General features: G+C 34.4%; 2 pseudogenes; one reads left to right on the forward strand and one right to left on the reverse strand.

Moving 5' to 3' along the window:
• The first annotated feature begins 7,020 nt into the window (after nucleotides 1–7,020).
• The window catches only part of LOC126001653 (40S ribosomal protein S6-like), a 29,543-nt pseudogene continuing 18,570 nt past the window's right edge, over nucleotides 7,021–17,993 (forward strand).
• On the reverse strand, nucleotides 17,219–17,314 carry LOC126002374 (uncharacterized; annotated as a pseudogene).

Consider the following 17,993-nt stretch of genomic DNA (forward strand, 5'->3'; position numbering starts at 1 on the left):
TAATGGACAACTGACCAGTTATAAAAGGAGAAACCTGACAAAGGGTAGGGGGCCCAGGAAAACACCAGCAGGAATCCTCACCCTTCACCCCTACAAGGCCTTGCCTAATAAACAGCATAAGCAGCATCAGCCAGATGCACCTTGGTCCACATTTCTCTTTCCCTTTGCCTGAAACAGCTGTTCATCCTCAGAGCTACAGGCCTCCCTTCCTCCTCCTTCACTTCCTCCTCCATTTTCACTCCTCTCTCTCTCTCTCTCTCTCTCTCTCTCTCTCTCTCAAATCTCACCAGAAAACTTCAGGCGATGCATTATATTTAAAGACAATGTTGTAACTTCTCTTTCCCCTCCTCTTCTTCATCTCTTCTTCCTCTTCTCCTCCTCTCCTCCTCCACCTCCTCTTCCTCTTCTTCTTCCTCTTTCTTTCTTTTCCTCATTCTTTTTGTCCTCTTCCTACTCTTCCTCCTCCTCCTTCTCTCTTTCTCTCTCTTGGACTGACTGAATATGCTACATTTTGGTTCACTACATTTGGCATCCCTTGGTAATCCCCGGCACCACAGACCTTAGAATCTCCTCCACCTTACTTCTATAATGTCAGTTTTATTATCAGAATCTAAATATTCATTTTCATTGTGTATTGTTTATTTCCTTACATATCATAAAGGATATATTTTGTTTCTTTATATATCATATTCTTGCCTTGTTTATTTTACTACAATGTTCTTTATGCTGTCACCCACAAAGAAAACTCTAGTAAAAAAACTGATTTCAAGAAAACCAATTTCAAGAAAAGCATCAGAGGTCAGTAACAATTTTGTAGAAATTGTGCCCAAGGGCAATAGTTTAATATGTGTAACTTTGAAGGCTTAGTTACATATCAATGCTTTTTATTTAGATCAAGTTATTGAATTTTAAAATTAATTAGCTCATTTACAATTCTAAGAAATAGTTACTAAAGTGTTGAATTTATAAACAAAAGACCTTGCAAAGATTTTTACAGTTTGGTAATATATCAGGCATTTTGATAGAAATTTTTAATTTTATTTCAATGTTTTTGTCATTTTCTCTTTTTCAGTTAATGCCATTGAATAGTTAAGCCTATTATTTTTACCATTTTAGTTTTGGGCTATATCTGACCACATTCAGGGCTGATTCTAAGATCTATGCTCAGGGATTCCTTTTGATGGTGTGGAAATTGAACTGGGGTCAGTGTTTTGTAAGTCAGTGACCTTAAACTCTATACTATCTTCCCGACTTAGATATTTAACCTCTTTTTAAAAAATCATGAGATAGCTATGAGATACCTCAATGATATTGAAGTGCGCGCTTTATCTGCTTAAAAAATACAAAGACCAGCTCTGTATGATCCCTGAGCACCACTAGAAATAAAAATTGAGCACTGAGTCAGAAGTAGCTCTGATGTAGTTCAAAAACCAAAACCATCAAATAAAAATTCTTCCTTTGCATTGATTTTAGTGGACTTCTGAAAGAAATATAGTTAATATCATCAGATTCCAGAGCAAGGAGTCCAAAATCTGAAACAACCCAAGTGTCTAAGGATGACTGGGTAAATAAACTACAATATATATACACAATGGAATACTCTGCAGATATAAGAAAAGATGAAGTCAAACATTTGCTGCTATATGGATGGTTGTGGTAAGTATCACGTCAAATGAAGTTAGTAAGAGAGAGGGGTATATACAGAATGAAATCTCTCATAAAAGGGTTAAGAAAACATAGTAGGGGAATAATAAATGCCCAAAGACAACAGAAACAATAAGCACGAGAATTGATTTCCACCAAGAAGTTTGCCATTGGGAGTGGAGAAAAAGTGAGGGATTGGTGTAGAGAAGTAACCATTTTGGAGGAGAACAGAGTGCTGAAAGGACTTCTAAAGAGACAGGATATATGGGAGACAGGAGGGTAACTAGGAACATTGGTGAAGGGAACTGGTCACTAATGAAGATATTGGTGTTGGAATATTGAACACCTTAAACAAAACCATGAAGAACTTGGTAAATTTGTAACTCACAGTGATTCCATTTTATACAAATATCCAAACCAAAGGCAACAACAATGGAATCAAGTGACCCAAACTTTAGCAATCTAAAATTAAAATAGGAATATTATATTGTCATGCTGGGGGGAAATGGGAGTGGTATGGGATGTACTTGGCAAACATTGGTGGACAATGGTGGTGGAATTGGCCTTGATCTATCTATTGCATGTCTGTTACCCAACTATGAAGGACTTTGTAAACCACAATGGTTTCAATAAAATTAAAATTAATAAAAAAAGAGGTTTGGGTTTGGAAGTGATAAAGTAGCACATTTTTGTGTCCAATTGATCAAAGCAAAGTATAGATTCACATCATATTTGGAGGTCAAGAAAGAGACTCCACAGTTTGATGTAAGGGGCTAGGAATTGCCATTGGGAATGAACAGAAATACAACAAAGATAGTGATTGTGTCCTTCTTCACAATCTTTTAGTATTTTCTCAAAGTTAATATCCACAAAATGTATAAATTTTATGTTCTAAATGTATCTTTAATTAATATGTTTTCATTGGAATAAAACTAGATTTTAAAAAACCTCATCTTTTTTAATAGATTAAACTGTTCTCTTGCATCTAATTTGAACCTTCTTCAAGCTATTTCCTCTAAACTGAATTACACCTAATATGAATATGGCCTTATCTTCCTTCAATCAATACTATTTAATAAGCTTCAATTAATATATGAGATAATGATTTTAATAACATAAAGTATAGAGTAGCTTTCCATATAACTGTTTCATGGTACTATATCCGTCTTATTTTCAAACTTTTCCTCCTTCATTCTCAAAATGCTCTTTAGGATGCGATTGATTGTCCTATATGTTAATTCACATGGAAAAAAAAATCTCTCATTTCTGCTCAATCCTCTGTTCACTTTTAAGGAATGATATTTAAGGAATACATATTTCTTTTTTTTTTTTTTTTTTTTTTTTGGTTTTTGGGCCACACCCGTTTGACGCTCAGGGGTTACTCCTGGCTATGTGCTCAGAAATCGCCCCTGGCTTGGGGGAACCATATGGGATGCCGGGGGATCGAACCGCTGTCCGTTCCTTGGCTAGCGCTTGTAAGGCAGGCACCTTACCTCCAGCGCCACCGCCCGGCCCCAGGAATACATATTTCTTTTTAAGGAATAAATATTTTTGTTTTTAAAATCAATATTGTCTAAGGTTATTCTTCAAGGAATAGTTCATGCCATTTCTATAAATTCTGTCTAGAAAACTGCCTGCAGGTTCAGATTCTGAGACCTCTTCTATATGCCCAAGACTTCTCTGAAGAATGCCACACAATTAGTGATTTTCCTCTTTAACTTTTTGCTCGACCATGAGGTCATATGATGCAAGAAAAATATCTTAAGTGTCGGGTTACTTAGTTCTTAATAGAGTTTTCAGCTTGTAGTATGTTTTCGTTGTGCTTTCTATCATTGAGAAATGAAATTAGAATAAATATAATTGCACAAATGCTAGGCAGTTTAAATTAACTCTGACTCTGCTTTGAAGTTTACCTACTCTCTGTGCTGTAATTAATGACTGTTTCTAGAAATTCATCTAAAATTTATCAAACAATGTGTTGGTACAATATTTTAACAAAAGAAATGATTGCTTGTGTTTGTCCATAAAGGAATTACTTAATTGCTTTTTTAATTTTTATTCTACAACAAGTAAAATTCTTTGTACACTCAAAGATGTCTTCTAGGGAAGAAAATGTGAATTTGTTTTATAGTGGGTGAAAAACCATTTTTTATATCCAAGAAGAAAAATGCATTATAAATATGTTTTTGAATGTTAATTTAGTCATCTTATTAAAAATTAAATCGGGGGCCAGAGAGGAGGCACAAGCAGTAGGGTGTTTGCCTTGCACACACTATCCTAGGATGGACTGCGGTTCCATTCCCAAGAATTCCATATGCTCCCTAAGCCAGGAGCTATTTTTGAGCTCATAGCCAGGAGTAACCCCTGAGCATCACCGGGTGTGGCCCAAAAACCAAAAAGAAAAAAACCAATATTTTGCTATATTTGAATGACTCTTTTATAAAGAAAATGTTTGAAATGCACCTAAAACAGTCCTCCCCATTTTATATATATTCAAAGATAATTATTTGGTTTCTATAATTTATCAGGAACTCTCCAAAGTGTGGGTAATATCTATAGATAATTTCTTCTTTTTATTAAATGTACATAGTTCTAATTGTGAATTTTACTTGTAAAGTTTATATATATATATATATATATAATATACCAATATGTATAGTAATACATGCCAGGCATATGTCTGAAATAATATGTAAACTTAGCTATAATAGTATGTAGTTGACATACTTTCATAATATCTTTCTCAATTATTCTCATTATTATGCTTTTTAATTTTTCTTGCTTGTTTTATTTAATTTTATCATACACTTACAATTTTATCATACACTTAGGTCTTAGGTAATTTGTTTATTATACTACTGGTGAACAATAAAGTTGCTTTTGCTGTTTTGACATAGCCATACAAACGTCTTTATATCTGACTTTGTTTATGAATTTCTCTTGTAAATCAGAAGAGACATAGCTTTTGTACATAAAAATGTACAATTTAAGAATTTTTTTAGTTTCTACATCAAATTACTTCAACAATTTGCACTCAAGACTCTGTTTATGAGTGAGTTTCCTTTGGAATTAAAAAGAGACATAGATTTTATGCATAAGAAAATGCACAATTTAAGCTTTTTTAAGTTTCTACACCAAACTTCAATAATTTGCACTTCTTTCTACTTGGTGATTCATTGTTTTTAATGATTTAAACTTGATTTAATGAGTTAAACTTGAGTCATTATATTTGCCTTTGAATTATTATAGAACTACCTAGTAGTTAAATTCATTGGGAAAAAAAAGTGGTGAAGAAGAGAGTTTTAAGTAAAAGTCTTGTTTCAAATAGAAACTGAAGGAAAAGGAGAGAAATTCTGTACTACTTTTATATCCTTCAATATGCCTTTAAGGATTAGATCTTTTCTAATTAAAGAGTTTAAAAGTAACAGTAAATACTTTTGAATCCCACTGGAACATCCAAAATACTTCCTGCCGGTCAGTGAGGCAAATAAAGCTCTTTGGGGAATGTTTACTTCAAAGGGCACAGAGCTTCACATAAGAAAGAGTCATGTAAAGATATGACTCATCCTTCTAGAATAGGGACGCATCTTTCTAGTAGGAGGTACAGGAAGTGCCTTCTGAGTTTGTTAATTTTAGGATCCCAGGGGCCAACCAGCTTCCGTCTTGGAATTCAAGGAAGTGAAATCTATATTGTCCTTCTCTTGCTCTCTCATCTCTAAGGAAGAGACACCATTGATTTTCTCCTTATGGAAACTGCTATCTAGTACAAAATGATTGTAAATTATCACCAAACTAAATGAAAATGATATGGACAAAAAGTGACGTATTGTGTTCTACTTCAGACTGTCAACCAGAAGAAATTAGATTTCTTGGGACTTAGAGGAAAGAAGAAAAAAATACCTATATAATTCTGGTATATTCATTTCACCTTCCCATCTAATTCTCATTTTTTTCTATGACATAACCTATTCAGAATATTCTTCTTATTTATTGTAGGACAAATACAATTAATAAGCTTGGGAGATATATATAAAAATACTCAATAATAACTAAGCTATAATCATATTATTATTATGCTAATAACCATCAGCTTTATATGATAAGAATCTAAATTTCCAAATTGGCTTTCATAAGATATCATTTAAATGTCCATCAATTCTAATAATATCATTTAGTTCATTTTAAGCTTTCATTTGACAGACTGAGAAGCTTTTTTTGAGATTTATAAGGGATAGCAAGTTATTTTTATTTTTAATGTTCAAACTAATTTTGGGCTTTTACTTTTCTTTGTAATTACTTTTATTCAGTTTCAGTAGTGCACAAAACAGTTATATCTCTGCAAAATTTCCCTAAATTCAATAGCTATTTTTTAACTCAAGCTTATGGCCACAAGTCTTCTGAGCTGACTTGTGGCGTCCACAGTAAGACAGAACCTATTTGTAAAACGTGTATTGATATTAATGGCAGTGTTCAGTATTTTAGTTTAGGGTTAAGTGTTTTCTTTCCAATCCTAAAATTTTGAAATGTAATGTAACTCTGACCTCATACAGGATAACTTTTCTTACTATCTTTCCTTCAGCAACATTTGAAGCTGTGAGTTTTGACTCAAGGGACTTCCAGAATGTCAACAGAGTTCAGTAACCTTTGATTAAACATTTTTTTTCCTGAGGATTTCAGAAAATCAAGGAGAGGCCAGAAATATCATTCACAAAACAAATACTTTGGGATGTTCACAGAGAACACTGACAAGAGGAAATAACAAATAGTAGTTAAGGTTACATAGTTCCCTCTACCTTCTGAAATGAGAAAGGAAATAACAGGGCATGCAATTCATCAAGCTGTACAAAACTGCAGCTCTAAACACTCTACCTGCCTATATGAGCACCAAGGTAGCTAAAATAGAAAACTTAGAATTCAATTTAAAACTAATGAAAGTATTTAATATTTACTATAAACACAAATCCAAATATAAAAATGATTTTAAATGACAAATTGGCTATTAAGTCATTAAATCAAGTTTTTCAGTATCTGATTAATAATTTTGATGATAAATTTATAGATTTCTGCAAGGTTAGATAATTTTCTTGATAAGTAAATGAGGTCTTAGTTTAATGGGCATAGGCTAACATGCAAAATATTTTTTTGAACAAAAGTTATTTTGTACCTTAGTCATTCTGATAATATTTATTAGTACCTATTGTGAATATATATCATCACAAAACTGATTCTAACTTCTATATAAGGGTGTATAGGGACCTTTTAAAAACATTTTCTTTTAAGGTAACATCTTTCTTTTAAAGACAGCATTATTTTTTTTTATCAATACCAATGTTAATATATTCAAGGAGATTACTATCGATGTAGCTTTGGGTAGAGATGACGCCCCACGCCCTTGTAATGACAATAGAACTGGGACATTCCCTTCTGGACAGGGAGATGCCCCCTGTAACAGACAATTGTCCTAACTATAAAAAGGTAGATCCTGGCAGTTAAGAGGGGCCAGGATTAATACCAGAGCAGAGCCTGCTAGCTAGCTGGGGGCCAGAGGTCCAGCTCTCCCTACCATACCAGGACAGGGCTGATAGTTGCATCAGCAAAATTCAATTTGCTCCTCTGTTCTTTCTCTCCTTCTCTTTCAAACCTGGGAGTTACAGGCCTCTTTCTCCTAGCTTTCTAGCAGTTGATCTCTTTTACTCTCTTTACCTGAACACCTTGGGGCAGACTTCAGGAGATTTATAGCAATAAAGGCAATGATGTTTCTACTTCTCTTCTCCTCTCTCTCTCAGACTGCTTAGGCTAAGTTGCAGTTGGCTACATTTGGCATTCCCGGGTGGGCTCCAGCACACCAAATCTTGATTGTGTATGAAGAATTGTATTCCATTTTTTATCTGCTAGAACACACTCCAATTGGTATCACTGCGCCAGATTGAATAATTTACTTCCCTAAGAACAGTACCTTTGAATATGAAATGTTGGAAATTTTTCGAGCATGGGAATGTCTGAGATCATTGAGATCACTGAATTATCTACCAAAGTCAGGCCACTCAATGAATCATTCATTCACTAAGTAATTCAGCAAATATAAATGAAAGATGGGTATGTACCCAGAACTATTGGTTCAAAGAAAGAAAACTATGACTCATAACAGTTCTTACCTCCAGGCAGTTGAAACTATGAGCATATATGTAAGACTTTGATAACACAATTTTGTAAGTGGTAGAACAGTATAGGGTATTTTGGATATATGGGAGGGATATGAACTTTAATACTGTTTCCTAGGGCAAATATCTCTAGAATATAGAATTGGATAAGAGGTTGGTCACACCTGACTTTGCTCAGGGGTTACTTCTAACTCTAAACTCAGGGGTCACTTCTGCTAAGCTCAAGGGACCATAATGTGGTGTCGGAGATGAATAGGGAATATCTAACCAAGCAAATAATGTGATAATCCACATATTGGAAAGAAAGGAAAAAAATGTAGTAGTGGAGGGAACGGCCAGTGCAACTAATGAAGACAGCATTTAAATCATTTTAGACTCTGCAAATCATTATCCTTGGAACATAGTATTAGGAAGGCAGGTATTGGCAGTGGTGAGAAAGAATTCAAGACAATGGTAGAGTTTAATTAAGTGTGCTTTTTTAGACTAATGTGTATCACTGTTCTCTTGAGGGCATTGAAGAGCAATATTCTGAGTATTTGGAATACTTTTTTAGGCTGGTACTGCTCAAATGCTGCTGCAAATGATGAAGAAGAAGGTTAGTTCTGTGGTCTCAAAAAACTTTTAATCAATGGCATGATAGGAGAAACAAACAATTTTCTGAGTATCAGGCCAAGTGGTTTGACTATCAAGAGTTGTACTGGAGGAGAAGGCTGCAGATCAGGAAACTTAGTAAGGCTGATAAATTATGTCAGACACCTATAAAATTATATATAAATTATGTCAGACACCAATTATATATACTTAACTTCTAGGTACTGCTTACTCTTTAAGTCAGTCTGAATATATCTAGTAGATATGTCATATATTATATATAAATGTATATGCTCTATTATTTTTTTTGAAATAATTTTTATTGTGACCAAAGTGAATTAGAAATCACTACTACTATAATTAACTACTGTTAATAATAAAGGTTGCTAATCCAAACCATCATCTATAACTATTATTTTGGGATATGTGTAAAGTTAAAACCATGTTTTATTTTAAGTTCTTATATTTTTTCTTAGAGTGTATGACAAATGATATAATTCAAAAGAAACTTAAGTTGGTTGAGTTCTTACCTTAAGAGTCAGGATTTCAGGGCCAGAGAGATAGCATGGAGGTAAGGCATTTACCTTGCATGCAGAAGGTCGGTGGTTTGAATCCTGGCATCCCATATGGTTCCCTGAGCCTTCCAAGAGCTATTTCTGAGCATAGAGCCAGGAGTAACCCCTGCCAAGTGTGACCCAAAAACCAAAAACCAAAAAAAAAAAAAAAAAAGAGAGAGTCAGGATAAAGGACCTGAGGTTCAGGAGATCCCTCTTCCCATTCCTGTGTACTTATTAAAAATAGAAGACAAGATTTTATTGGGGACCATTTTTTTCTCTTTTCAACTCATAATACTATTAATGATCTCATGAGTTCATAATAATATATTATTATTAATTCAAGCAAAATAGTATACTATTACTAATGATACCATTACGCCTTCAAGGTAATAAGACATATTTGCTTATCAAATTAGACCTATTCTTTACCACCTGACTGCCCAGCAAAATAGAACTCTATATGGAATGCAATTAAGCTAAGCAAGTGGACATCTGAAATTTCCTTAGTCATGATAGCATTATAAAGATGCTTAATAATTATAAAGATGCTCTTCCAGTAAGAGGGCTCTTGTTATAGAGAGAGTATGCTATTAAATCCTTAGATTTACTCTGTGCTCTTCTATAAAAACCAACACATTGCTTTCTTTGCAATTGCTCTAGAAATTTTGTTCTATTAGAGAACATGCACACAAGTCTTGATTCATCATAAAGCTTCTTTTTAAGCTGTTATTTTTGATGAAGACCAGAGACATAAGTAAATCTAATTTAAAAAACTTTTCAGCACTTACATTTTAGTTTCATTGGGAACTTTGGCTTTCTAAAATAATTTTGATTACTAACCAGAGTTGCACTGATATTTTTCTTCATAAAATTTTTTCCTAAACATTTAAATATTTAATCCTGTTTGAAACATAAAAAGTTTTCTTCTGCTGTATGAACAAATAATCTAAAATTGATAACATCATTGAAAGTAATTTGAATATAACTCTTGAGTTTCTAAAAGACATTTTTGGGAAAGGGCATTGTTCCCAGTTGCTTATTAATTTATTTTGACCACCCTATAAATCATGTAATTATGTAAAGGCCCTAGGTTTTAAAAGTTTTTCAGTGTATTTGTCTGGAGAAACTGTACCTGAGTTAGAAATATATGGAGACTTAATTAGACTAATTTCTAACTTTTTTCTAGCTGATCTAGGTATTAAAGTATTAATTTCAGCTCACCAAGGACTGCAAAGCCATAGAGATCTCGATAAATGTCCAAGCAGGACTCTGATATATCAAAGTTCAGGAGTTTATGATTGTATTGCATTTAACTAATTTATTTATTTAGGTTTTGGGGAACATACTCAACAGTGTTCAGGACTGACTTCTTGCTATATGTTTAGGGATCACTCCTGGTAGGCCTCAGAAGATCATATGGGGCACTAGGGAGAGGATACATGCAAAGTAAGCACCCTACCCACTATATTATGGCTCTAGCCCCTTTTCATTTTTAAACAGTGGAGAGTTTTTCTTGCTAATTTTTACCAGAATTTAAAGATTTCTAGAAAAATGAAGCAGACACAAACTAAATTTTTCTCTTTAGTTTATAGACAACAAATTAGAGTAAAGCAAAGAGAGAAGTGGAACAAGTAGGAGAGAGAGAGAGAGAGAGAGAGAGAGAGAGAGAGAGAGAGAGAGAGAGAGAGAGAGAGAGAGAGAGAGAGAGAGAGAGAGAGAGAGGAGAATGAGTATTAACTCATTCTAGATGGGAGACAGAAAGACACAGAACTTGTCCCTTTGTCCTGGATCCCTCAAACAACTGGATGGATGAGTCACTCTTTCTCTCAAACAAGAGAAACAGATGATGGAAATATTCACTCCAACATGCCACCTACAGGGATAAGAGAACAAGATTTACCACCATTAAAATGACAGATCGATAACATTCATGGCCCATGCTAAGAAAATAAAAGTAGTAGAGTCTACATCTATGGGCCGTGACTAAAAATATGTTACATTGGTTTGTCACAGAGCCAGTTAGGGCAGAACCAAAACCTGAACCTACAAAACTGACCTTTGTTTTAACCCTCATTTATACTATAAATGGAAACTTATGGTTAGGAACTCTGTGTGTGAGATACACACTAAAAACCAAATGGCTATTTAAATTCTTTCCCAAAGAGGAAGGTAAAGTGCAGGAAACACAAAGCCAGGAATAGTTTAAATTTTCTAGCTCTTTAAAGTAAAAAAAGAAAAAAAAAACAAAAGAATGAAAACCATATTGTTTTATGGCAAAATAAACTCAGATAATCTCTGAATAGTCTGTTATTTTATTTCTAATTGTCTATACAGGATTCTATGTGGACTTTTTAGATCACACTTGTTCATAGTGTTTTCCTAATTTATTAATATAGATACAAAATTGTGTCTTAGTGCTAGAAAATTTGGAAGTTACATTAAATATCAGTTTTGTTTGCTAGAAAATTTTGGGTTTTCTGCTGTTCTCTTTGTACATAAAGATGAAATATTCTGATTTATTGGCAGTTTGAATTTATTTGATGATACCATGCAAGTCCAACTTTGGAAATATATATCCTTAAGGAAAGAACTTGCTTGTTTTATTTAAATCCTGTGTGGATATCATCAAAAAAGATTGCTTATTAGGCTTAGAATTGTTAAGAGTAAGCATGAGAGAATGTAAATTGTAAATTCCCATTTCTCATGAGGGCAATTTGTGGTTATGAATGCTCAAAGAAGGCTTTTCTCCCCAATAGCTGCTAGGACTTGATTTAGGCAGGTTGGCAAGATTTTTCTTGCTGTCTGAAGAGTTCTTAAAATGTTAAGAAGCTTCTGTTCCACAGATTTTCTATATTCAAAAACTCTCACTTGGGTTTCTTAAGAGATATCTAATGTATGGGCACAGTAAAAAAAAAGGGGGAAACCATAGACACAGAAACAAGATCTTATCTTCTAGGGATAAGAACTCACTTTTTATAGCAGAAGGGTGCCTCCCATCCTGAACATGTGTCATGTGGATACAACCAGTCCCCAGGAGATTGGACAGTGTTAGTCCAATCCGAAACCCCAGATCCCCAACGTAGAAATGATACAGCTCCGGGCAACACTACCAGGAACTAAGCTCCATTGGGAGATTTATAACACTACTCTGGCACCAACTTGTGCCAGTTTTGATATGACAATGAGGAAAGGAAAACTTGACCTACGACCAGGCTGTCCTATCACATCACCTAACACTAAATGGAAATCAGAAGATCTATCGTCCTTTGAACTGTGAAAAATTAGAGCACCAACAACAGAAAACTGACTTTAACAACTGTGACTGAACAGAGCCTACCTTGGGACTAATAAGAAAAACCCTACCCTAGGCTGTAGTCCAGGACACATAAAAAAACAACAACAACAACAACAAGATGCCTTATTGCAGAGGTCCAACTTGGACAACAGAGACTGAGCAGAACCTTTGGACCCATAATATCCTAGGCTTCGGCTTAGGGACTGAACGAAAAGAGGGAGCAAGTATTACAGAAGACTGAACACCACAACAACGATGGATAGGAACCTCTAGAACCTAGAGACTCTATCCTAGACCCTGACCTATAACCTGGGCAAATACCAAGATTGCTAGCTACAGTGGCTTGATTTTCTCACACACAACCGAGAGGAAACTTTCCTGGCATCACAAAAATGCCTTTGGGATGGGGTAATGAGTATATATGGAGCCAGGGATTGATCCCATGATGGTATGCTTCAAGGATGGAGAAACCCTGAATCTCTTAGGCCATGGGAATTCCCTTTCTTCCCCAATGCTTACTGTGCCCATGCAAAAAAAAAAAAAAAAGTGGGGGGAACGCCAAACCCTACCACTCCAGCACCCATACTTTTTTCTTGTTTTGTTTTGATTTGTTAGTTTTTGACTTTATTTTCCTTCTCTTTTTTCTTCCACTTTTTCTTTTTCATGCTTGTGGTTATTATTTAGAGATTTATTTTTATTTTTATTTGCCGGGTCCATTTTTTTCTTTTTTTCTTCCATTTTTCTTTATTTTTTCTCTCTCTCTTCTTTCTTTTTTTGGTAGTTGTCACCAAATTTTTTTCTCCCCTTTTTCTTATCCTTTTTATCTCCAATGATGGTGGAATGGATGCTCAATCTACAACAAGCTGTAAAGTGGAGACCAGTTGCACTAGCATACTGGAGGGTAGAGGAGGGAGATATGGGATGCATACTGGGAACAGGGGAGGAGGGAAGACAGCACTGGTGGTGGGAATACCCCTCATTCATTGTCACTATGTACCATAAATGATGCAGTGAAAGATTTGTAATGCACTTTGGTCACAATAAAAATTAAAAAAAAAAAGAGAGATATCTAATGTACCACATTTGCAGAAATAGAAGTTGGTTATCCTTTCTCAAAGGAGCATAAACAAAGAGAAAACCATGTTAAGAGAGGTTGGAAATGTTCATAGTTTTCTTTTTCTTTTTTCTTTTTGGGCCACACCTGGTGATACTCAGGGGTTACTCCTGGCTATGCCTTCAGAAATCACTCCTGGCTTGGGGATCTTTTGGGATGCGGGGGGGGGGGGGGAATCGAACCATGGTCTGTCCTAAGTTAGTGCATGTAAGGCAAACACCCTTCTGCTTGAGCCACTTCTCCGCCCAATGAAATGTTCATAATTTTTAACTTAATTTACCACTCAGCTGGTCCTGATGGCCTATTCTGACACAACAGTTCTATTATGTTTATTTGTTTTTAGTTTGGAGGCCTTACCTAGCCTGTGCTCAGGGTTTGCAAATGGCTCTGCTTTCAGAGACTACTTTCAATGGGGCCCAAGGAGCCATGTGTGGCACTGGGAATCAAACTCAGATCAGTTGTGCCTAAGGCAAGAATCCTAATTACTCTATTACCTCTGTAGCCCATCAACAGTTCTGTTTTTTAAGCTAATGGAGCACAGAACTCATTTAGTTGAAACCCTAACTCAGCTGGGAGTTTGTAATTATGTAATATTTATAGGTCCTTGGGAATATATTTTAATAGAATACAATGCAGAAAATATGTTAAGAAGCAATACTGTTAGTTCTCTAAAAAGAAAAGAGAGCCACACAGAAGTGCTACCCAGTATTAAGGTATCAGCACCCTAGAACTGTAGAAGATTTCTGTTTGGTAAATGAGGTGGGATTAGACTGGGATTCCTAGGATTTGTATTGTTGGTAATTCTACATCTCTAAGGAAGAGGGGACTGTCCTTGAATGTCAGATATCAGTTTCTGGTAACTGAGTATGTCTTAGAATCCAGACATGTTAAGCCTATCTAGGAAATAGTTAGGATGGAGGCTTAGGAAAAAGCTTGGGAAGAGAAATGGAGAGCTTTTATTTGTGACTTTTAAATTGGGTCAAGATAGTACTTGTGGAATATTATGTTACATCCAAGAAATCTGGGAAGAACAGCGCTGCAATCTGAGAACTGTTTTGGAAAATGAACAACAGTGTTAGATGCAAAGGAAGTACAAGGGCATGTCAGGAAGGTCGACATCATATGCAACAGTGCTTGAGGTATAAAAGGAAGGGCACATTACAGAAATAGCAAACAGCAAGTTCAGATGGATTGTGAGAGTTTGTGGAAGGAATGGGAATCTGAGAGTATGATTGTGTCAGGGGCTGTAACAGGAAATGGTTTGTGCCTTGGAGCTTATGTGCTATACTTAGTGAGAACCTTTTTTCATAACCTAAAACAAGAGAATTGTGCTTTGAAAACTCAATGCCAAAGGAAAAAACCTGACATATCTAGTAAGATAAACAATTTAGGTGGATATTTAGAAAGAGAAGTTCTTAAAATAGTGAAACTTATGCACAATATGTGTGGGGAATAATAACACATACAAGAAATTTCAGTTTCTTGACCCTCTCATTGAGCTGCAAAATCTCTTTGAGAGCTTATAAGTTTCCCAGATGTTGAGAGGACTGCCCTTTACCTGCTATGCCTTTCTCTTACACCAAAAGTCATGTCAGCTAAAAAGACTAATGGTGAGTCTGGGGTCTTGGAGTTATCACTTCTTGCAACAAGTTGACTAATTTGCAAAACATCTATAGAGAAGACTACTCTTTGAAGCTTTGAAATCCCTGGCCTATATCTCGTTAATAATGTTTCCTTATTTTCTGTGAGTATCTTAGCCATGCCTCATTGGCATTTTATGTCATAGCATTCAATTAATGGAACAACTGACTTTCTTCCTTTGGCAATTTGGGATCAATTTTAAAACAAATAGCCCACAAAGGCAATCTACTATGACAGGGAACCCTAGGGATGAGGTTCTCTGTGTATAAACATTCAACAAATAAATAATAATGGGGAGTCTTTAACTTGGGAGTATATGGGACTCGGTGATTCTTTTTTAAAAAAAAATATTTACACAAGAATCTGTGTAGGTGGTAGTGTGATGGAGCGGAAAGAGAATGGGGCAGATCAGATTTTGAATCTTGGCTCTCTCCTTAATTGATATGTGCCCTCTGGGAAATTCACAACACAAACAATCCAAACTTTTCTTTCCATCTGTAAAATATAAATATTAAGACTAACTTATATGACTGTTGTCAGAAATAAAATGATAAATAGTGAAGAAAACATTTAGATAATATTTAACTTTAAGGTTAATTAGCTCTCTTTTCAAGATGACTCTTGTAGAGAACTTGTTTTATTTTTCTTTCACACTTTTAGACCAGTAGATAACATCTTTAAGATTTTAAAATGAAATTAGTAGGGTCAGAGTCACAGTATAGTAGGTAGAATGCCTATTTTGCATGTGGCCATTCGAGTTTGATTCCTGGCCTACATAACACATGCCCCTCCCCAACCATTGCTGAGTGCAGAGCTAGGAGTAACCTTGAACACCACTAAAGTGGAATTAGAAAATCTATAGGTCTTTTTTGGTTTAATTTTTTGTCTTTCTCAAAATTATAGTTCTTGAAGGAATCCGAAAGAAATGAATATTCAAAATAAAGTTGTATTAAAATATAGGATTACTCACTTTTCTTTTTTGCTTAAAATGTATAAAAATTACATTGTTGTTAAAGATCTTAAGCATTTAAAAGAAAAATGTAACAATAAGAGAAAAATATTCCTCATAATTTATCATTCTGAACTGCTCTTAACATTTGTGTGTGTAATTGGTCCTTCTCTGGGGTATATTATTGAAGACTTACTTTCACATTATCTTACATACATATAGGCAAGTATGTATATGTATGTACATATATGTATGTACAAGTATGTACATGTTAGTACATATTTTATACAAATCTTTTGAAAAAATATTTTATAAAAGATTTCTATAGTTTGAAAAACACAAATTTCGTCATTTATTTTACCCTAAAGAATAATCTCCTACTTATACCACATATACTTCTTTCATCTTGTTATTTAATCTAAAATCTATCCTCAGGACTACTCACATATATTTATGTACAAGATAGATATTAGAGTCCCACTCATTGCTTATATTCCAGAAAAGGTAAAGGAGTTGGGATAATGGAACCCTCACCCAAAGCTTATTTTTCAGCTAACCTCTATTTTTGTTTCTTTTAAAATGAACAAAACTTTAATCCAACTACCAATGGCTTCAATTCACCAGTCAGAGTTGTCTGAGACAAACTCCACCCAATGTCATGAATCTCATTATAGAGAGGGAAAATAGGGAGATTTTAGCTTTTCTATGATCTGGTTATTCCTTGAACTTCTATACTCTCTGTATTAACTTCCTTTAAATTTCTACTTAAGTTTATAAAATTCCATCTCCCTTTCTTTGTTTTGCTAATGGTTTACTAATCATTTTACTGATGTTTTAAAGATTCAATACTTTCATTAATTTACTTAATGAATTAATTAAATTTAATTAAATATTAATTAATTTAATATTTTTAGATTTCTAATTCATTTTTTTCTGCTCTAAGCTTTATTATTTACTTTCATATGCCTATTTTTGGTTTATTTTGTTAATTATTTTTCAATTTTTTAAGCTTTGCCATTAAATTGTTTATGTAGGCTCCTTCTTCCTTCCTCATGAGTGTTTGCAATGCTATAAATTTTCCTCTTGGTACCATTTTTGCTGTGTCCCACAACTTCTGATAATTTATTTTTTCAGGAATCTTTTGATTTCCTCTTTGAGTTAGCCCCTAATCCACTGGCTGTTCAGTAGTGAGCTATTTAATTTCAAGGTTTAAATTTTTTTCTCTGTGTCTGTTTGTAATTTACTTTTAATTTCAGTGCACCCTGATATGAGAAGGTAATTTGCACAATTTATGGTTCATGGGCCATGCTAATCTTCTCTGTATCATTTCAATTTTAGTATGTGTGCTGCTGAAGTGAGCACTAATTTACACAATTTCTATCCTTGTGATTTTATGGAGGTATGTTTTAAGGCCTAGCTTGTGGTTTATTTTGGAGAATAATTCATGTGCATTGTACAAGAGTGTGCATTCAGATTTCTGAGTGTAGAGAGTCATATATATTTTACACATCTACTAAGCCACTGTCTTTCATTTCCTCCTTCAGAGCCAATATATTTTCATTAGGTTTTAAGTTGGTTTACCTATCAAGGGATGAAAGGGCAATGTTGAAATATTCCTACTATTATTGTGTTTCAATTGCTGTCTTTCTTCAACTATTAACAATTGTTTTAAATATTTTACTGGTCCTTTATTTGGTAAATATATGTTTAGGAGTTTGATTTCTTCCTGTTTTATATATCCCTTAATTATTAAGAAATGTTCATCTCTGTCCCTTGTAACCTTTTTTTTTCTCTCCTCTTGTTGTCCAACGTCTTTGTCTTTGTCATTTGATATTAGTATCACCACCCCGGCCTTTTTAAGGGAGTTAGTTGCTTGAATGATTGTTTTCTAACCTTTGACTTTGAGTCTTTGTTTGCTCTAACTAATCAAATGTTTTTTTTGGAGACAGCAAAACATTGATTTCAACATTTTGATCCATTTGCCACTCTGTGTCTCTTCACCAGTGCATTTAGTGTATTGATGTTGAGAGAGATGATAGTC

Source organism: Suncus etruscus, chromosome 2, assembly GCF_024139225.1.
Source record: "Suncus etruscus isolate mSunEtr1 chromosome 2, mSunEtr1.pri.cur, whole genome shotgun sequence".
Lineage (NCBI taxonomy): Eukaryota > Metazoa > Chordata > Mammalia > Eulipotyphla > Soricidae > Suncus > Suncus etruscus.